Source organism: Megalobrama amblycephala, linkage group LG17, assembly GCF_018812025.1.
Source record: "Megalobrama amblycephala isolate DHTTF-2021 linkage group LG17, ASM1881202v1, whole genome shotgun sequence".
Lineage (NCBI taxonomy): Eukaryota > Metazoa > Chordata > Actinopteri > Cypriniformes > Xenocyprididae > Megalobrama > Megalobrama amblycephala.
The window spans coordinates 20,421,235-20,439,697 of record NC_063060.1 but is presented as its reverse complement, the minus strand read 5'-3'; the positions used below and the strand labels follow the sequence as shown (position 1 = coordinate 20,439,697).

The 18,463-nt window shown below is 36.5% G+C and overlaps 1 long non-coding RNA gene across 1 annotated transcript in view; it reads left to right on the top strand.

Annotated features, from left to right (window-relative positions):
• The window catches only part of LOC125252013, a 31,148-nt gene that overhangs the window by 7,728 nt on the left and 4,957 nt on the right, over positions 1 to 18,463 (top strand). Inside the window, exons 4-6 of the long non-coding RNA XR_007181115.1 lie at positions 5,555 to 5,629; positions 15,744 to 15,898; positions 18,002 to 18,083. This is a non-coding gene — a long non-coding RNA (uncharacterized LOC125252013). The remainder of the gene's footprint in view (positions 1 to 5,554; positions 5,630 to 15,743; positions 15,899 to 18,001; positions 18,084 to 18,463) is intronic.

Genomic DNA, 18,463 nt, shown 5'->3' with positions numbered 1-18,463 from the left:
GGTGTTGCCATATATGCCATTTTTAAGATGATATGAGGTTTCCACAAAAATATTATGCAGCAAAAACATAATATTTCAACATTGATAATAATCAGAAATGTTTCTTGAGCAGCAAATCAGCATATTAGAATGATTTCTGAAGGATCATGTGACACTGAAAACTGGAGTAATGATGCAGAAAATTCAGCTTTGATCACAGGAATAAATTACATTATATTCAAATAGAAAAGAATGGAAGCTTGTTTCCGCCATAAAATAAATTGCTTGATATAAAGTCAGAACTGTGAGTCAAAGTCAGAATTGCTAGTTATAAAATCAGAATTACCTGATACAAAGTCAGAATTGTGAGTTATAAAGTCAGAATTGCTAGTTATAAAGTCAGAATTGTGAGTTATAAAGTCAGAATTGCTTGATATAAAGTCAGAATTGCATGATAGAGTGATATCAAGTCAGAATTGCGAGTTATAAAGTCAGAATTGCGAGTCAAAGTCAGAATTGCGCGATATAAAGTCAGAATAGCTTGATAAAGTCAGAACTGCGAGTTATAAAGTCAGAATTGTGAGTTATAAAGTCAGAATTGCGAGTCATAAAGTCAGAATTGTGCGATATTAAGTCAGAATTGCGTGATATAAAGTAAAAATTGCATGATATAAAGTCAGAATTGGGAGTGATAAAGTCAGAATTGGGAGTGATAAAGTCAGAATTGCGAGTCATAAAGTCAGAATTGCTAGTTATAAAGTCAGAATTGCTAGTTATAAAGTCAGAATTGCGTGATATAAAGTCAAAATTGCTTGATATAAAGTCAGAATTGCGTGATATAGTGATATCAAGTCAGAATTGCGAGTTATAAAGTCAGAATTGTGTGATATAAAGTCAAAATTGCTTGATATAAAGTCAGAATTGCGAGTCATAAAGTCAGAATTGCGCAATATAAAGTAAAAATTGCACGATATAAAGTCAGAATTGTGAGTCATAAAGTCAGATTTGCTAGTTATAAAGTCAGAATTGCGTGATTTAAAGTCAAAATTGCTTGATATAAAGTCAGAATTGCTTGATATAAAGTCAGAATTGCGTGATATAGCGATATCAAGTCAGAATTGCGTGATATAGCGATATCAAGTCAGAATTGCGTGATTTAAAGTCAAAATTGCTTGATATAAAGTCAGAATTGCTTGATATCAAGTCAGAATTGCGTGATATAGTGATATCAAGTCAGAATTGTGCGATGTAAAGTCAGAATTGCGTCATATAAAGTCAGAATTGTGAGTTATAAAGTAAGAATTGTGAGTTGTCATATAAACTCGTAATTGCGTGTTATGTCCAATTTTGAGGAAAAAAAGATTGACCGTTTTTCTGTAAACTCGCAATTGTGAGAAAAAAAGTCGCAATTACCTTTTTTATTTTTGTATTTAGTGGCGGAAACAAGCTTCAATAGAAAAGTTAATTTAATAGATATTCCACAATATTCCTGTTTTAACCGGATACTCAACTGGATATTCAGTAATTCAATAATTCAATGATTCAATAATTGCAGCCTTGGTGAGCATAAGAAACTTTTTTAAAAAACATTTTGAAACATTGCAGAAGACCCAAGAGACTGATGTTGGACATGCAAGAGTCGCGGTATGTGTTTGCTCTGCCACACGTTGCAAATCTGACTTGTGATCCTAAAACAAGTGCACAAATCTCTGCACAGTGGGACTATAGTTTGGAGGACCAAATTACACCTTGATTCATGGGAAAAGTCATTCTCAAGAAACATGGACAGGTTCTGTGGCATAAACACATACATGCATTTCTCATGTCAGTTGCTGCAGATGTCCGGCTCTTGACCTGCCCTGACATTGTTCTTAGTGTAGCGTTTTGTTGGGCTCCCAGGAGGTAAAGGGGTTGTGGGAGGGTGCAAGGGGCCAAATAACCACACTGGCCCTGTCAGCTCTTGCACTGCAGCTCCCTAGGGCTGGCGCCAGAAGCGCTTCAGCAGCCGGTGGGCAAAAATAGACGTGACACCTCCACCCCGCAGTTGCTCAGGCTGGGCGGAGGAGCACGAAGTGCAACGGCATCGAGTTTCCGCGGCTGTCATCGTAGCTCGGTCATTACTTCTGGCTAATTATCTCGGCCCATGTGTAAACAAACATTCTGCCAGTGCACAGCACACAGTGTATTTGCGACTCCGCTCTACGTTGCATTATCTGCGGGCAAGATTAGGTACTGCTAGGCTTGACTGTAGCATGCCTGAACCAGCTATTCCAAGCAATGTCTGTGGGCTAGCTCAGATCCAGCAACATGCTGAATGTGATCTATTTAATGTAACCTGATTTTTATTTTGTACTTGGTGAATGGATTAAAGGGGACCTATTATGCAAAATTCACTTTTACATGGTGTGTGAACATAAATGTGTGTCGGTAGTGTGTGTACACAACCACCCTATAATGGTAAAAATCCACCCAATTCTTTTTTTAATCCCCATAAATCATAAGCAGTGTCTCAGAATAAGCCTTTCTATGCAATGTGATGTCACCCTCTACACTCTGCCCTATTAGCATAGGCCCCGCCCTGAGTGAGCTGTACACAGTTTGCCATGTTTTTCTCCACGCCAGAGTGTTTAACAGCAGCATCCAAGTAAGAAATGTATTCTTATTAAAGCTACTGAAGTTATTCAATCAAGAGCAGTGAGTGATTTTCTGTTTTTCTTTTGTTCTTTGATTCATATTAACTGCACATATAATACTGCTTAATACTGCTTTCACTTTAATACACAGATCTAATTTACACATGCGATTTCTTCCCTTGCCTTTTACATTCACAGTCATAAACGACTCGTGTGTTTTTGACATAACCATGTGTGTATTTGACAGTTTAAGCGCAACAAGATGTGAAGGAGAAGTTTAAAGGTGCCCTAGAATTAAAAATTGAATTTACCTCGGCATAGTTAAATAACAAGAGTTCAGTACATGGAAATGATATACAGTGAGTCTCAAATTCCATTGTTTCCTCCTTCTTATATAAATCTAATTTGTTTAAAAGACCTCCGAAGAACAGGCGAATCTCAACATAACACAGACTGTTACGTAACAGTCAGGCTCATTAATATGTATGCCCCCAATATTTGCATATGCCAGTCCATGTTCAAGGCATTACACAAGGGCAGCCAGTATTAATGTCTGGATCTGTGCACAGCTGAATCATCAGACTAGGTAAGCAAGCAAGAACAATAGCGAAAAATGGCAGATGGAGCAATAATAACTGACATGATCCATGATATCATGATATTTTTAGTGATATTTGTAAACTGTCTTTCTAAATGTTTCGTTAGCATGTTGCTAATGTACTGTTAAATGTGGTTAAAGTTACCATAGTTTCTTATTGTATTCACAGAGACAAGAGCTGTCGTTATTTTCATTATTAAACACTTGCAGTCTGTATGATTCATAACATCTTCATTCTTTATAAATCTCTCCAACAGTGTAGCATTAGCCGTTAGCCACGGAACACTATCAAACTCATTCAGAATCAAATGTAAACATCCAAATAAATACAATACTCACATGACAAACACTTTGTAAAGATCCATTTTGAGGGTTATATTAGCTGTGTGAACTTTGTTTATGCAATGATAGAGTCGAGAGCTTGGGAGGGGGCGGAGAGCGCAAGCAATTAAAGGGGCCGCAGCCTGAATCGGCGCATTTCTAATTATGCCCCAAAATAAGCAGTAAAAAAAAATTTATTAAAAAAAATCTATGGGGTATTTTGAGCTGAAACTTCACAGACACATTCAGGGGACACCTTAGACTTATATTACATCTTGTAAAAAAACGTTCGATGGCACCTTTAATACTCACGCAATGTGTCGTCTGACATCCAGCTTTCTGTGTTCATGCTTTGAATGTGTGCGCTTAGAAAACATATATCAGAAGTTTAGACTGATGCCGCTTTAAACTTTCATGATGATGAAGAACTGCAAACGTGAGCTTGACCATGATAGAGATGATAAACAAAAAAAACAGATGTTTTGTTAGTTTTTTTGGTGGAGTATTCGAGGCACAAGCTGTACAGGCTCTGCCTCCTTCTGGAAAGCGGGGTGGGGCGCAGCAGCTCATTTGCATTTAAAGATACATGCACATAAACAGCATGTTTTTTCTTCCACTCAAAAATGGGTATTTACAACATGGTGTAATAAATGAGCTGTGGGGTATGTTGAGCTGAAATTTCACAGGCACTTCAGGACAACTGAGACTTATATTACATCTTGTAAAAAGGGGCATAATAGGTCCCCATTAAAGTCAAGATAGACACTGTATTTTGTTTGTGAATAAAATCAAGGCTGTGAAAAGCACACAACTACTTGTATGGACCCCTTTATAGGGATCCCCATTTTATTCAGTATCCCTACATTTTGAACAGAATCTAGGAACAACAACTGAAAAATAACAACAATTGTATTATCTTTCTGTTAATTTGGACTTTTATATGTGAATTTTTAAGAATTTTAAAGGTACCCTAGAATGTTTTTTCACAAGATGTAATGTAAGTCTAAGGTGTCCCCTGAATGTGTCTGTAAAGTTTCAGCTCAAAATACCCCATAGATGTTTTTTAATTAATTTTTTTAACTGCCTATTTTGGGGCATAATTATAAATGCGCCGATTCAGGCTGCTGCCCCTTTAAATCCTCGCACTCCCCACCCCCGAGCTCACGACTGCCTTAAACAGCAAAGTTCACACAGCTAATATAACCCTCAAAATGGATCTTTACAAAATGTTCGTCATGCATGCTGCATGCATACGTCGGATCATGTGAGTATAGTAATTATTTGGATGTTTACATTTGATTCTGAATGAGTTTTTTGGTGCTCAGTGGCTAAAGCTAACATTACACGTTGTTAGAGAGATTTATAAAGAATGAAGTTGTGTTTATGAATTATACAGACTGCAAGTGTTTAAAAATGTAAATAGCGACAGCTCTTGTCTCCGTGAATACAGTAAGAAACAATGGTAACTTTAACCACATTTAACAGTACATTAGCAACATGCTAACGAAACATTTAGAAAGACAATTTACAAATATCACTAAAAATATCATGATATCATGGATCATGGCAGCTATAATTGCTCCATCTGCCATTTTTCGCTATTGTCCTTGCTTGCTTACCTTGTCTGATGATTCAGCTGTGCACATCCAGACGTTAATACTGGCTTGTCTAATGCCTTGATCATGGGCTGGCATATGCAAAAGTTAGGGGTGTACATATTAATGATCCCAACTGTAACGTAACAGTCAGTGTTATGTTGAGATTCGCCTGTTCTTCAGAGGTCTTTTAAACAAATGAGATTTACATAAGAAGGAGGAAACAATGGTGTTTGAGACTCACTGACTCACTCCATGTACTGAACTCTTGTTATTCAGCTATGCCAAGGTAAATTCAATTTTCCATTCTATGGCACCTTTAAATAGCACATTTTGTCAAAGAACAGTTAAAATCCGTCAAATCATTGCACACTTTGTACAACACCAGATATTCATGCTCTTTTCGATTTCTCTCTCTTATCTTTCAGTCATAAGATAGGAATACCTGCTCAAGAAGGCCCAACTGCAAAGCCCCACCACAGAGACGTCTTCCAATCACACATGTGAGTTTGTTTTATCAGGATTGAAAGAAAGTCTACGATGAGTGCTTGACATGTTGCCAAACTAGCCTACTGTAAGTTGTCACATAGATGCTTCAATGGTTATTAGATGACAATCATAAATCAGACGGCTCTTTGGCACATCTCCACTGCCAATTATGAGTGTTTGTCAGTGAATCGGCTGTCAGGATTTGCTGAACTGCTCTGAAGTTCTAATGCAGAATGTATCCACTTAGAATGGACATCAGTGGTGCTCGGTTATTCATGGATGCAACAGAAATCACATTATAACACCCCCTGACGTGGCTAAATAGCTTGTTTGTGTGCTGTACCTTGTTGAGAGGGTCATGAGTCAGCTGTAAACTCTAGAAGGCTGCGTGATGAGCAGGTGCCACTAGTTATTCCCAGCTAATAGAATGATGCTGGGAAGCTAAGCACGGATTCAGCCATGGAATTATATGATCGCTTTGATGATGGCTGGAGAAACCCTATACGTAATTAGCTTTTGAGAACATATACCAATCAATCCCTGTTTAGTGTGGTGCTATCCTCTATTAGCTAATTGAATTAGCATGCTGTTTTGGTTTTAAATTTGAGAAGAGCTAGGGTGGAGATGTGCTTATAGCATTCCGACTGAGCGCTGGGATTAGTGCATGGTATAATTATGAAGTGCAGAACACGAACCTGATACGACATTCATCTGCAATGCAAACATTTGCCCGAATGCCTCTTTCCCACCACTGCTGGACTCTGACGTGACAGTCATCATGTAGATCAACCTTATGTTTAGATAATATGTTTTAATATGTAATATGTTTGCTTTATGTAAAGGAAATGGGTATAGTTTTTGAGGTGTCAGTGGTGTCAGGTGACAATGCCGAGATACTTTACTATATTTTTCAGTAGTGTCTTTTCAATAGAGTGGTGCAGGGATGGTGTATTTTAGCATTTTCAATGGAGGTTTTTTTTTTAATGACTTTTTGGTTAAAGACCCCCTGTGGTGAAAATCAAGTTTTTAATGTTGTTTATATATCTATGTGGTGTTTTTTAATATGCTTTAAGACAAACCATGTGCAAATTCATTAGTCACCACCATTGCTGAGTATTTTCTCTTTAAAACTAAAGTGATCTAGTTGAAATCGCCCTTGTTCTCTACGTCACAAATACGTTGTAACCAATCACGTCAACATACGGGGTGGGATCATTAAAGGGATAGTTAACCCCATCCCCCATCCCCCATCCCATTTTTGGACTTACCGATTTACATGAACCGTCCATATTTGAATGTTTGTAACCAAGCAATGTTGTGGCACGGATACTATACACTGACTTTTATTTACTTATTTACTTTTAAAAGCCTGTTTTCTTCTTTTCTGCATTTCATCTCTGCTTCAGCTTGGCATTGTGTACTACTATGGATATTTTTGGCACTTACTATAAATTGCTTGTGATATTTCTCATTTGTAAGTCGTTTTGGATTAAAGCACCTGCTAAATGAATAAATGTAAATTATAATTTTCTTATAAAATATTTAAAGTCTTTCTACTCAGCTATAGGAATTTGAATGTTTTGTTTAATTAATTTATCCTTCTTGTTTCTTGTTGTTTACCAGATAAATATTCATATGACTGCAATAAGAAATTACATCTACTGTCATCTAAAATGGTATTGCCTCATTAAGTAGCTTCAATGTAGTTCACTCCTTTTTGAGCATCTTGTGGTGTTTCTAAATACTTTTTAAGGTAAGAAAAGTTTGATTAGTTTAAGTACTTTACATTTTAAGCATGTGTAGTCATAGACGCACTCAAACTAGCAGTATTGTTAAGAGCTGGTGTATTTATTAAGATAAATTAGCATGCATTTGAGCAAGTGTAAAGAAATGAGGTGTTCATTTATATTCAGAGATAGTGAAGAAGGGTAAGAAAAAAAGGACATTTTATCTTTCAGCAGCAGTGTGAATCCATGAAGGCACATCATTATTAACATAACTGCTGTGACACGGCTTTGACCCTTGACCTCTGCTGGCTCCCTGGTTCACAGTGGAGACATCTCCTCTCTGTCGCGTCTCACGGCTCCTGTGACAGAAACTCCAGCCTTAATCTCAGTGAAGGAATCACATTATCAACAATGCAAAATATTAACCCTTTTTTTTAAAGGGTTAGTTCACCCAAAAATGAAAATCCTGTCATAATTTACTCACCCTCATGTTGTTCCAAACCTGTATGAGTTTCTTTCTTCTGCTGAACACAAAAGAAGATATTTTAAAGAATGTGGGTATTCAAACAGTTGATGGTAGCCATTGACTTCCATAGAAGGAAAAAAACATACTATGAAAGTCAATGGCTACCGTCAACTGTCTGGTTACAAACATTCTTTAAAATATCTTCTTTTGTGTTCAACAGAGCAAAAAAAACTCATACAGGTTTGGAACAACATGAGGGTGAGTAAATGATGACAGAATATTCATTTTTGGGTGAACTATCCCTTTAAGAACAAGTGACATGAATTACATTTGATGAGTTACAGCTTCATTTTGTCCGTTGAGGAACTTTTTGTCTGTTGTGCCAACATTAAGACAACATTGAGATTGCATTTGTAATGCATTTAACTTTGGTAATTTGGCAATTTTGAAAGTGAAACTAGGTATTCAGCAGGAAATAATTTAGATCAGGATTAAGTTTTGGATTGTACAAAGTTGGGAGGGGAAATCATAAAAGTTGCAAGGCTATGATATTATTGGTTAATTTATTTTTTTTTCCCCCAAACATGCAGCTTTGGTTATGTCAGCAAAAAGCAAAAGTTGTTTCTGAGACAAAGAAAGATATTAAATTTTGATGAAAGACTTTTCGAAAAACGCTTTTTCTTTAGAATAAATTTGATAAATTGTGCACAATAAGACCAGGGACATTTATTAATAGGGTCAATATTGATTCAGTTTTAGTGTTTGTCATAAATATCCATGAGTGTGCAGTGCAATTCTGGTTACGAGTCTATATTAATAACCAAAAAAAAAAAAAAAACAAGATTTTAATACTTGGAACCGATCCAGTCTTGCTTCAGAGAAGGAGAGGATGAACAATCACACAATTAAACTGTGATTGGAAACATCTGACTATTCTTTTGAATTAAAAATTTAAGATCAATCCCTTTTAGCCTGTATATTAAAACAGCCTTACAACCAGTTCCAATTGCTGACATAGCTTGAAAAATGAAAATGAAAGAAGGGTGATGAAAACGTAAAAGAGAGAAAAGCTCAGCCAAGAGACCGCTCATTGTACGCGGGTCCATCTCTTACCGAAAGCAATTAAATAGTGGTTATGGGGGTCTGGTAGCATATGTTCAGGCCGCAGAAGGGGGCGGGTATAATGCATAGCCTTCGTAAGCCTGAATAATATGTGGAAATGGTGTGGCATTTGTTGTGCTGTCGGCCTGCCATCTGATAGACACTATCCTCTTACACAGACGAGCCTCTCCGTCGCTGAAGACATTCACAACTGGTGCCAAGGCCCAATAAATCAGCCAGTATCAAAGAGGCCATGTAACGCTTTCTGGATTTCAGCATATGTGGATTCAGAACCTGTCTGTCAGCAGGCTGAGCCACTCAGGGGCGCAGGGGGCGGAGTTCAGCGGGCCGGTCCCAGCTCTAATGTGGACCATATGTGGGCGGCCGCACGGGGCGCTACCTGCTTTCATCCTATCCTCGGCTGACTCACAAATGAGAGGAACCCAGCGCTGGCAACTGGGCTTTGATAAAGAGGGACACGTTCTTAAACACAGGGTGAAATACCACAGCTGAGTAGTGAATTTAACATGATGATAGCTGAAAATTAAACCCACTTTTAGATTCTTTTGGATCAACAATTAATTTTATTAAATGCATTAACATTCAATTCAATTCAGTTCAATTCACATTTATTTGTATAGTGCTTTTCACGATACATATCATGTCAAAGCAGCTTTACAGAGAATGCATGTCAACATCACAATTTAAGAATGCATTTAGCAAATAATGTAATAATTTAGGCAATTAATTTACAATCACTGTTAGCAGTTTAACAGAAGGTAGAAGCAATGAGCTCCTGGAACAATGAATTACATTATCAATAATTAGGATATAGAAATTGGGCAATGTGCATGTTGATCCAGATGATTGCGTCTTCTGAAGTCCTCGCAGGAGCTGGCGCCGTCTCTTCATAGGTGTTGGTCATCTGAGGTCTTCTTAAGAGGCTGGATCCAAACTGAAGCTGAACTAAAGCTGAACATTCATTAGATTAAAGACCCCCTGTGGTGAAAATCAAGTTTTTAATGTTGTTTATATGTCTATATGGTGTTTTTAATATGCTTTAAGACAAACCATTCATACACAAATTCATAAATCAACACCATTGCTGAGTATTTTCTCTTTAAAACTGCAGTAAACCAAAGACAGTCTCAAACCTGGTTTGAAATCGCTGGTGTTTCTGACGTCACAAACTACCTTGTAACCAATCACCATCATTAACTGACCGCGCAAGGGAATCTCAAAAGAAGGTTATCCCGGTATATTTTTCTGTTGATAAAAATCGGGTAGATTTAGCAATATGACGGGTGTATGATGCATTTTATGATATAATGATGAACTATATGCCTTTCTCCACTGACGTTCTGAGTTGTTCAAGGATGATAGAAGGCAGCTGTCTGACTCGTGTTTGATAACGTAGTCAAGCAAAACGCTAATCATATTAATTACCGTTATGTGTCCGACGTTGTAAAAAGCGATACCATTGTGCAGCGTTTACCTCAGTAAGTTCACCGAGTGGATCTCGCCTGAGCTTGTGCGAGTGAGTGGAGGCGGGGCTAATTATCATATTCATAGATCTGTGAGGCAAGGGTGTAGAGTTACATTCAAGCTATTTTAAGGCATTAAAGGTGCCATCGAACGTTTTTTTACAAGATGTAATATAAGTCTAAGGTGTCCCCTGAATGTGTCTGTGAAGTTTCAGCTCAAAATACCCCATAGATTTTTTTTTTAATTAATTTTTTTAACTACCTATTTTGGGGCATAATTAGAAATGTGGCGATTCAGGCTGCGGCCCCTTTAAATGCTCACGCTCTCCACCCACGGAGCTCACGCTTGCCTTAAACAGTGCATAAACAAAGTTTACACAGCTAATATAACCCTCAAAATGGATCTTTACAAAGTGTTCGTCATTCATGCTGCATGCATGCTTCGGATTATGTGAGTATTGTATTTATTTGGATGTTTACATTTGATTCTGAATGAGTTTGAGGCTGTGCTCCGTGGCTAACGGCTAATGCTACACTGTTGGAGAGACTTATAAAGAATGAAGTTGTGTTTATAAATTATACAGACTGCAAGTGTATAATAATGAAAATAGCGATGGCTCTTGTCTCCGTGAATACAGTAAGAAACAATGGTAAATTTAACCACATTTAACAGTACATTAGCAACATGCTAACGAAACATTTAGAAAGACAGTTTACAAATATCACTAAAAATATCATGTTATCATGGATCATGTCAGTTATTATTGCTCCATCTGCCGTTTTTTTCGCTATTGTTCTTGCTTGCTTACCTAGTCTGATGATTCAGCTGTGCACAGATCCAGACATTAATACTGGCTGCCCTTGTGTAATGCCTTGAACATGAGCTGGCATATGCAAATATTGGGGGCGTACATATTAATGAGCCCAACTGTTACGTAACAGTCGGTGTTATGTTGAGATTCGCCTGTTCTTTGGAGGTATTTTAACCAAATGAGATTTATATAAGAAGGAGGAAACAATGGAGTTTGAGACTCACTGTATGTCATTTCCATGTACTGAACTCTTGTTATTTAACTATGCCAAGATAAATTCATTTTTTAATTCTAGGGCACCTTTAAGAAAGTTTTTTTTCCACATGAAAAAAAAAATGTTTAAATATGTAATTTTAGTGATCAAAGATGAGTTTTAAGGGATATAATTATTGACTACAGGGGGACTTTAAGTAACATAATTATACAATAGTTGATATCCAACGTATGTAATATTTATTAATTTTGAAAAGGTCCCTTTGTAATGCAAATCAAGTTTTAATGTTGTTTATATGTCTGTGGTGTTTTTAATATGCTTTAAGACAAACCATGTGAAAATTCATCAGTCAACACCATTGCTGAGTATTTTCTCCTTAAAACTGCAGTGATCTAAAGACAGTCTCAAAAAATACGGTTTGAAATCTTTGGTGTTTAGTGTTTATTTTTCTGTTGATATGAAAAATAGGGTAGATTTAGCAATATAGCGGGCGTATGATGTATATTACGATGTTATGATGAACTATATGCCTTTCTCGACTGACGTTCCGAGTTGTTCAAAGCGTTTCTAAGGAAGCTGATTGTTAGAAGGCAGCTGTCTGACTCTGAGATGGTGAATGGGAACATGGTTTGTGTAACATAGCAACACATTATTATCTGTTTGATAACGTAGTCAAGCAAATGACTAATCATATTAATCACTGTTATGTGTCCGAGGTTGTAAAGAGCAATACCATTGTACAGCGTTTACCTCAGTAAGTTGACCGAGTGGATCTCTGAGCTGGTGTGATTGAGTGGAGGCGGGGCTAATTTGCATATGGGTGTGTATATATTGAAAAAAAATTTATATAATTAATACATTTTAAATATATATATTTTAAGCAGTCTATTATGTACGGAAGAGGATTAGGTCCAAGCAATAATAAAAAAAAAAACATCTCGAGATTAAAGTTGTTAAATTACTAGAAAAAACTCGAGAAAAAGTTAAATTTCGAGAAAAAAGTCGAGATAAAAAGTTGAGAATAAAGTCATTCAATTACGAGAAAAAACTCGTTAAATTACGAGAACAAATTCGTTAAATTATGAGAAAAATGTTGTTAAATTTCGAGAAAAAAGTCAAGATAAAATGTTGAGAATAAACTCATTAAATTATGAGAATAAAGTCATTAAATTACGAAAAAAAAGTCATTGAATTTTGAGAACAAATTCGTATTTTGTTCTTGTAATTTAACAACTTTTTTCTCATAATTTAATGACTTTATTCTCAACATTTTATCTCGACTTTTTTCTTGAAATTTAACGAGTTTTTTCTCGTAATTTAACGAGTTTATTCTCAACATTTTATCTCAACTTTTTTCTCGAAATGTAACAAGTTTTTTCTCGTAATTTAACGAGTTTATTCTCAACATTTTATCTCAACTTTTTTCTCCAAATTTTACAACTTTAATCTCGAGATGGTTTTATTTTTTTATTATTGCTTGGCCCTAATCCTCTTCCGTAATTATGCTAATTCAAGGCTTCAAAAAGGAATTTAAAATACAGTAAAATCATCCTAATATGCTGATTTGGTGCTCAAGAAACATTTCTCATTATTATCAATGTTGAAAACAAGTTGTGCTGCTTAATATTTTTGTGGAAACCGTGAAACGTCTTTTTTAGGATTCTTAGAAAGTTAATAAGAACAGAATTGATTTGAAATAGAAATCTTTTGTAACATTATAAATGTCTTTACTGTCACTTTTGAGCAATTTAATGCATCCTTGCTGAATGTCTTTCAGTAAAATAATCTTGCTGACCACAAAATTTTGAATTAATTCACCATACATGCCACTAAAGCATAAAGTGTAACCAGTTATTTGGCCTTTTTGGTGCAAATTGTATCCTTTACAGCAAAGGCAGGTTTATGTATAGAGTAAATCTCTAGCTTTCTATTATTTATGAGCCATCGTCAACAGTTAATACAGCCTCAGGTGCACTAGTTGTTGAAATGCTCATTTGTATCAAGTGAGACAAACATTTAACCATGTCTGGCACTGTCATAAGGAGCCAATCCATCTTGACGTTTAAGACGACCCTCGCTGTCATCTGTGGTTTTAAGTTCCCTGAGCAACTGAAACTGGCATTTTGGCCTCTCTCTCTCTCTCTCTCTCTCTCTCTCTTTCCATCTTTGGGTGTCCTGCTGCTTTGTGTTTAAGGTTTGTGTTCCATCTTGCCTCTCTGCAGAGGTAACGATCAAACTGTGATGTTGTTCTAGAATAACTTTTTCTTCTAGAACTCTCGCTGGAGCCCATTTGTCTCAGTTGCATTACATGAGTAATGGTTACTCTACGTTTGTTCTTTGTTATTCGTTTTTATTTTTTTAAGCTCTATGGCGAATACTGTATTTCAGAGCTACAAAGATTCTTATTAAATCCTCACATGATGAATGATAAAGCAATACTGTCTACAATGGGAAATAAAAATCAGAACTTTCAAATATGCTTTAATTAAAACATCCCAGCAAATGCATGTTTCATAAAGTATTCATTCTAGAATTAACATTTATTGTTATTATGATTATCATCATAATCATCATCTGTTTATTATTCTATAACGTCACTTTTTTTTACACTTTTAATAATATAATGTTATTTATTTCAGTTATTTAACTGCGGACCCCCAAAAGGGACATGGTGAAGGAAAAAAAATATGACACTGGACGGATGCGAACGCAACATTTCTCGGGGGAACGGAAACTTTCAAACTAATTTTTCTTCCCATCTCATATTTTTTTCCACCATCATATTGCTTTAGTGGCTCCATATTAAAGATAATTTTGCTCTATAAAATTGGCTATGTTTTTTAAACTGAATATATATACAAGAAACTATATATTCAAATTATTATTATTAAATATATATTAATTAAATATATATAATTATCTGTATTTTAAATATTTTTGTTACTATTTAAATAGCTTTTTAAGGAATTATTATTACTGTTGTTATTATTATTAGATAACATTATTACTATTAGATATAATAATCCAAGCAATATGAAAGTAAAAATACAAATCATGACAATTGTACAAATATATATCATGTTGCAAATGTGCAAATGAAAGTTTCCTACAAGGCCTTGCAGTAAAGCTGTTCTGGTCTGAAACCCGGTACTGCGGGATAGTTTAGTGCTTACGAAGGAAAGGCTGCATAGTGAGAATTCCGAAGGAGAGCGTAATTGATGAGGAATCTGCAACTCTCTGGGATTTTAGATCCAGGGATCAAAGTCTTGTTACTTTCAGCTGAACGTGTGGCATTTCTCTGCTCAGCACAGGGTCTCAAATAACAATCTGAATGGCCTAAAGACAACATCTGTGACATAATGGAACTGTAGTGTAATCTGTATTATTTTTAACTTGTTTACAATACCTTTTTTCCTTAAATATATATTTTTTTATAATGCTTTTAAGCTTATATATACACATTGAAATAGATTGAACATAATTCTTAGTTTGACCCGATTGAAATTTGAATATGATTGAAAGCATATTGTGAAAGAAAAAAATGTTTCAGTAGCATATGTACATTCCCGTTTAAAAGATTGTTTTAATGTTTTAAAGTTTTGCTTTTTTTAATGTTAATGTTTTTAAGGTTTTTGTGCTAACCAATGCTGCATTTATTTGATCGATTAAAAACAGTAATATTGTGAAATATAATACAAATGTAAATGTAATTTATTCCTGTGATGCAAAGCTGAATTTTCAGCATCATTACTCCTGTATTCAGTGTCACATGATCTTTCAGAAATCATTCTAATATGCTGATTTGCTACTCAAGAAACATTTCTTATTATTATCAGTGTTGAAAACAGTTGTGCTGCTTAATATTTTTGAAAACCGTTTTCCAATATATATATTTTTTTATTTCAGGTGTCTTTAATGAGTAGAAAATTTTATATTGTCACATTAGAAATGTCTTTACTGTCACTTTTGATCAGTTTAATGCATCCTTGCTGAATACAAGTAATCTACTTAAATAAACAAAAAACTTTTGAACGGTAGTGTAAATACAGTACCAACTAAAACAATCGGACAATCTGTCATTTATCCGTGTTTGAGAACTGATATAGCAACAGTACACTATGCTTATGCTTCTCATATCCTAATAAATAATATGAGTTGAATGTGCAGTGTTTTCAGCAGATCTGCGATCGGCTGAGAGTTGGCGTCCTCCGGCCAGCTCAAGGTGACAGAGACGCATGGTCATCGATCCCTGTCTCGCCTCCTCTCTGTTATCAAAATTTAACATCATTATCTCCTAACCTTTGACCCCTTCTGATGGACACAGGTGACAGCAGTGCTTACATCAGCGCAGCGAGGTGAGGAGGGTCATTATTATCACATTATTCTCATCCCCTCATCACCAGTCAGTCATCCGTCGCTCCGCTCTGTCTCTGATCTACTGGGAGTCCTGGCATAGATCTACACATCATCCAGTGCACTGTGAGTAATAAGAAACCGAAATCCTGAAATGTGTTAATTGTGGTTCTTGCTAAGGTGAACATCACTATATAACTAGTACTATTATTTGATTTAGCAATTTAAACACTAAGCAATAAACTACGGTGTGTAACCTATCCTGCACCATTTTTGGTGCAAATCCCATAAGCCATCATTAAACAAGGAACCTGAGCCATATCTAGAAACCAGAATATTATGCAACCTCATAGCAACATGCTAAAAACCAATCAGAACACCCTATCATTTGCATAGCAACACCCTGGCAGTCACCCTAGAAATTCCATAGCAACACCCTGGCAGCCACCTTAGTAATTCCAAAGCAACACCCTGACAACCACCCTAGCATCTTTGTGACATATTTTGCATGGGCAAACACAAATGTTTTCTTCAGAATTTTCTGGGGTGTATAACTGCAATCTGTTTATCTCTTTGTCACATAATGATCACTGTTTCAATATTATGCAACCTCATAGCAACATGCTAAAAAACAATCAGAACACCTTAGCATTTGCATAGCAACGCCCTGGCAACCACTCTAGCAGTTGCATAGCAACACCCTGGCAATCACCCTAAAAGTTGCAAAACAGCTCCCTGCCAGCCACCTTAGAAATTCCTTAGCAACACACTGACAACCACCCTAGCATCTTAGTGACATATGGGCAAACACAAATGTTTTCTTCAGAAGTTTCTGGGGTGTATAACCAAACTCTTTTTATCTCTTTGTCACATTTTGTTCGCTATTTCAATATTATGCAACCTTATAGAAACATGTTAAAAAACAATCAGAAAACCTTAGCATTTGCATAGCAACACCCTGGCAACCACTCTAGCAGTTTCATAGCAACACCCTGGCAATCACCCTAGAAATTCCATAGCAACACCCTGGCAATCACCCTAAAAGTTGCAAAACAGCTCTCTAGCAGCCACCCTAGAAATTCCATAGCAACACCATGGCAACCACTCTAGAAATTCCATAGCAACACCCTTTCCTTCCAGGACCATCTTCGCAAATGCATAGCAACACCCTGGCAACCACCCTAGCAGTTTCATACCAACACCTTGGCAATCACCCTAGAAATTCCATAGCAACACCCTAGCAATCTCCCTAGATATTGCAAAACAACACCCTGGCATTCATCCTTGAAATTTCATAGCAACACCCTGGCAACCACCCTAGAAATTCCATAGCAACACCCTAGCAATCTCCCTAGATATTGCAAAACAACACCCTGGCATCCATCCTATAAATTTCATAGCAACACCCTGGCAACCACCCTAGAAATTCCATAGCAAAACACTCTTTCAACCACCTTTGCAATTGCACAGCAACACCCTGGCAACCACCCAAGAAGTTGCATAGCTGCCAGCCACCTTGGAAATTCTGTAGCAACACCCTGACAACCACCCTAGCATCTTAGAGATGTTTTTTGCATGGGCAAACACAAATGTTTTCTTCAGAAATTTTTGGGGTGTATAACTGCAATCTGTTTATCTCTTTGTCACATTATATTCACTGTTTTAATATGGTGCATAAATGAAACATCTCGGTGGACAAAGGAGGAAATAATTATTAGATGGACTAAACATATAAATAAATAAACTCACTTTTACATGCTGCAGCTGCACTAAATTGCCAGATTGATTAACTTCTTTGTCACCCTGAGTGAATGAAAGCACTTTCCCTGGGGAATGAGTTACAAGACAACATGTCAAAGACAAGCTTTCTCCTCTCTGTGTTACACACACAGACACACGCTAAAATCCAGTCTGTGTCGAAGGCAGGACAGCTCAGGGCCGTTATTCCCAGAGGGCTGCTGTGTTTCAGGTCTGGGTTATTGGCTCTCTGCTTCACTTCATGTAAATGACTCGTGGTGTAATTGAAAAAAGAACTCCCGGGCGTGTTTGCCCACTTAATCCCTTTAAGATCATTATGAGTGTAGTCAATTGGCTTGACCCAGCTGCAGCAGGACAGGGAACAATGGGGTTTGTCTCCGGAGCGGGTCGATCTCCAGACCCAGTGGGCCAGAGGTTAATGAATGATTATTTCTCACTTTGTAATCTAGCTGGATCCGTGTCTCACTGCAGGGCCCTCGTCCCCGGAGAACATTTGGAGAACAGAAGAACAAGCACAGCCAGGCGCAGAGGGACACATTAGATGCACACACTGGTGATTATATTTTCACATTTTGTTTGATCTCACACTATACACTCTAAAAAATGCGAGTTAAAACAACCAAAGTTGGGTTGAAAATGGACAAACCCAGCAACTGGGTTGTTTTAACCCAGCGGTTGGGTTAAATGTTTGCTCTACCTATTGGGTAGTTTTATGTAACTCAATTATTATTTAAAAATGACTGTATTGCTTGCTTAAAATGAACACAAATTATGTTGGAAAATTGACATTTATTAATATGTTTAATAAATGAACATTTATTAATAAGTTTAATGAATAATAATTGAACAATAAACATTTATTAAATTGCTTATTAATAAATGTTCACCTTTAGATTATTATTGTTGCCTCTAGTAATTATGTCTGATTTTTAA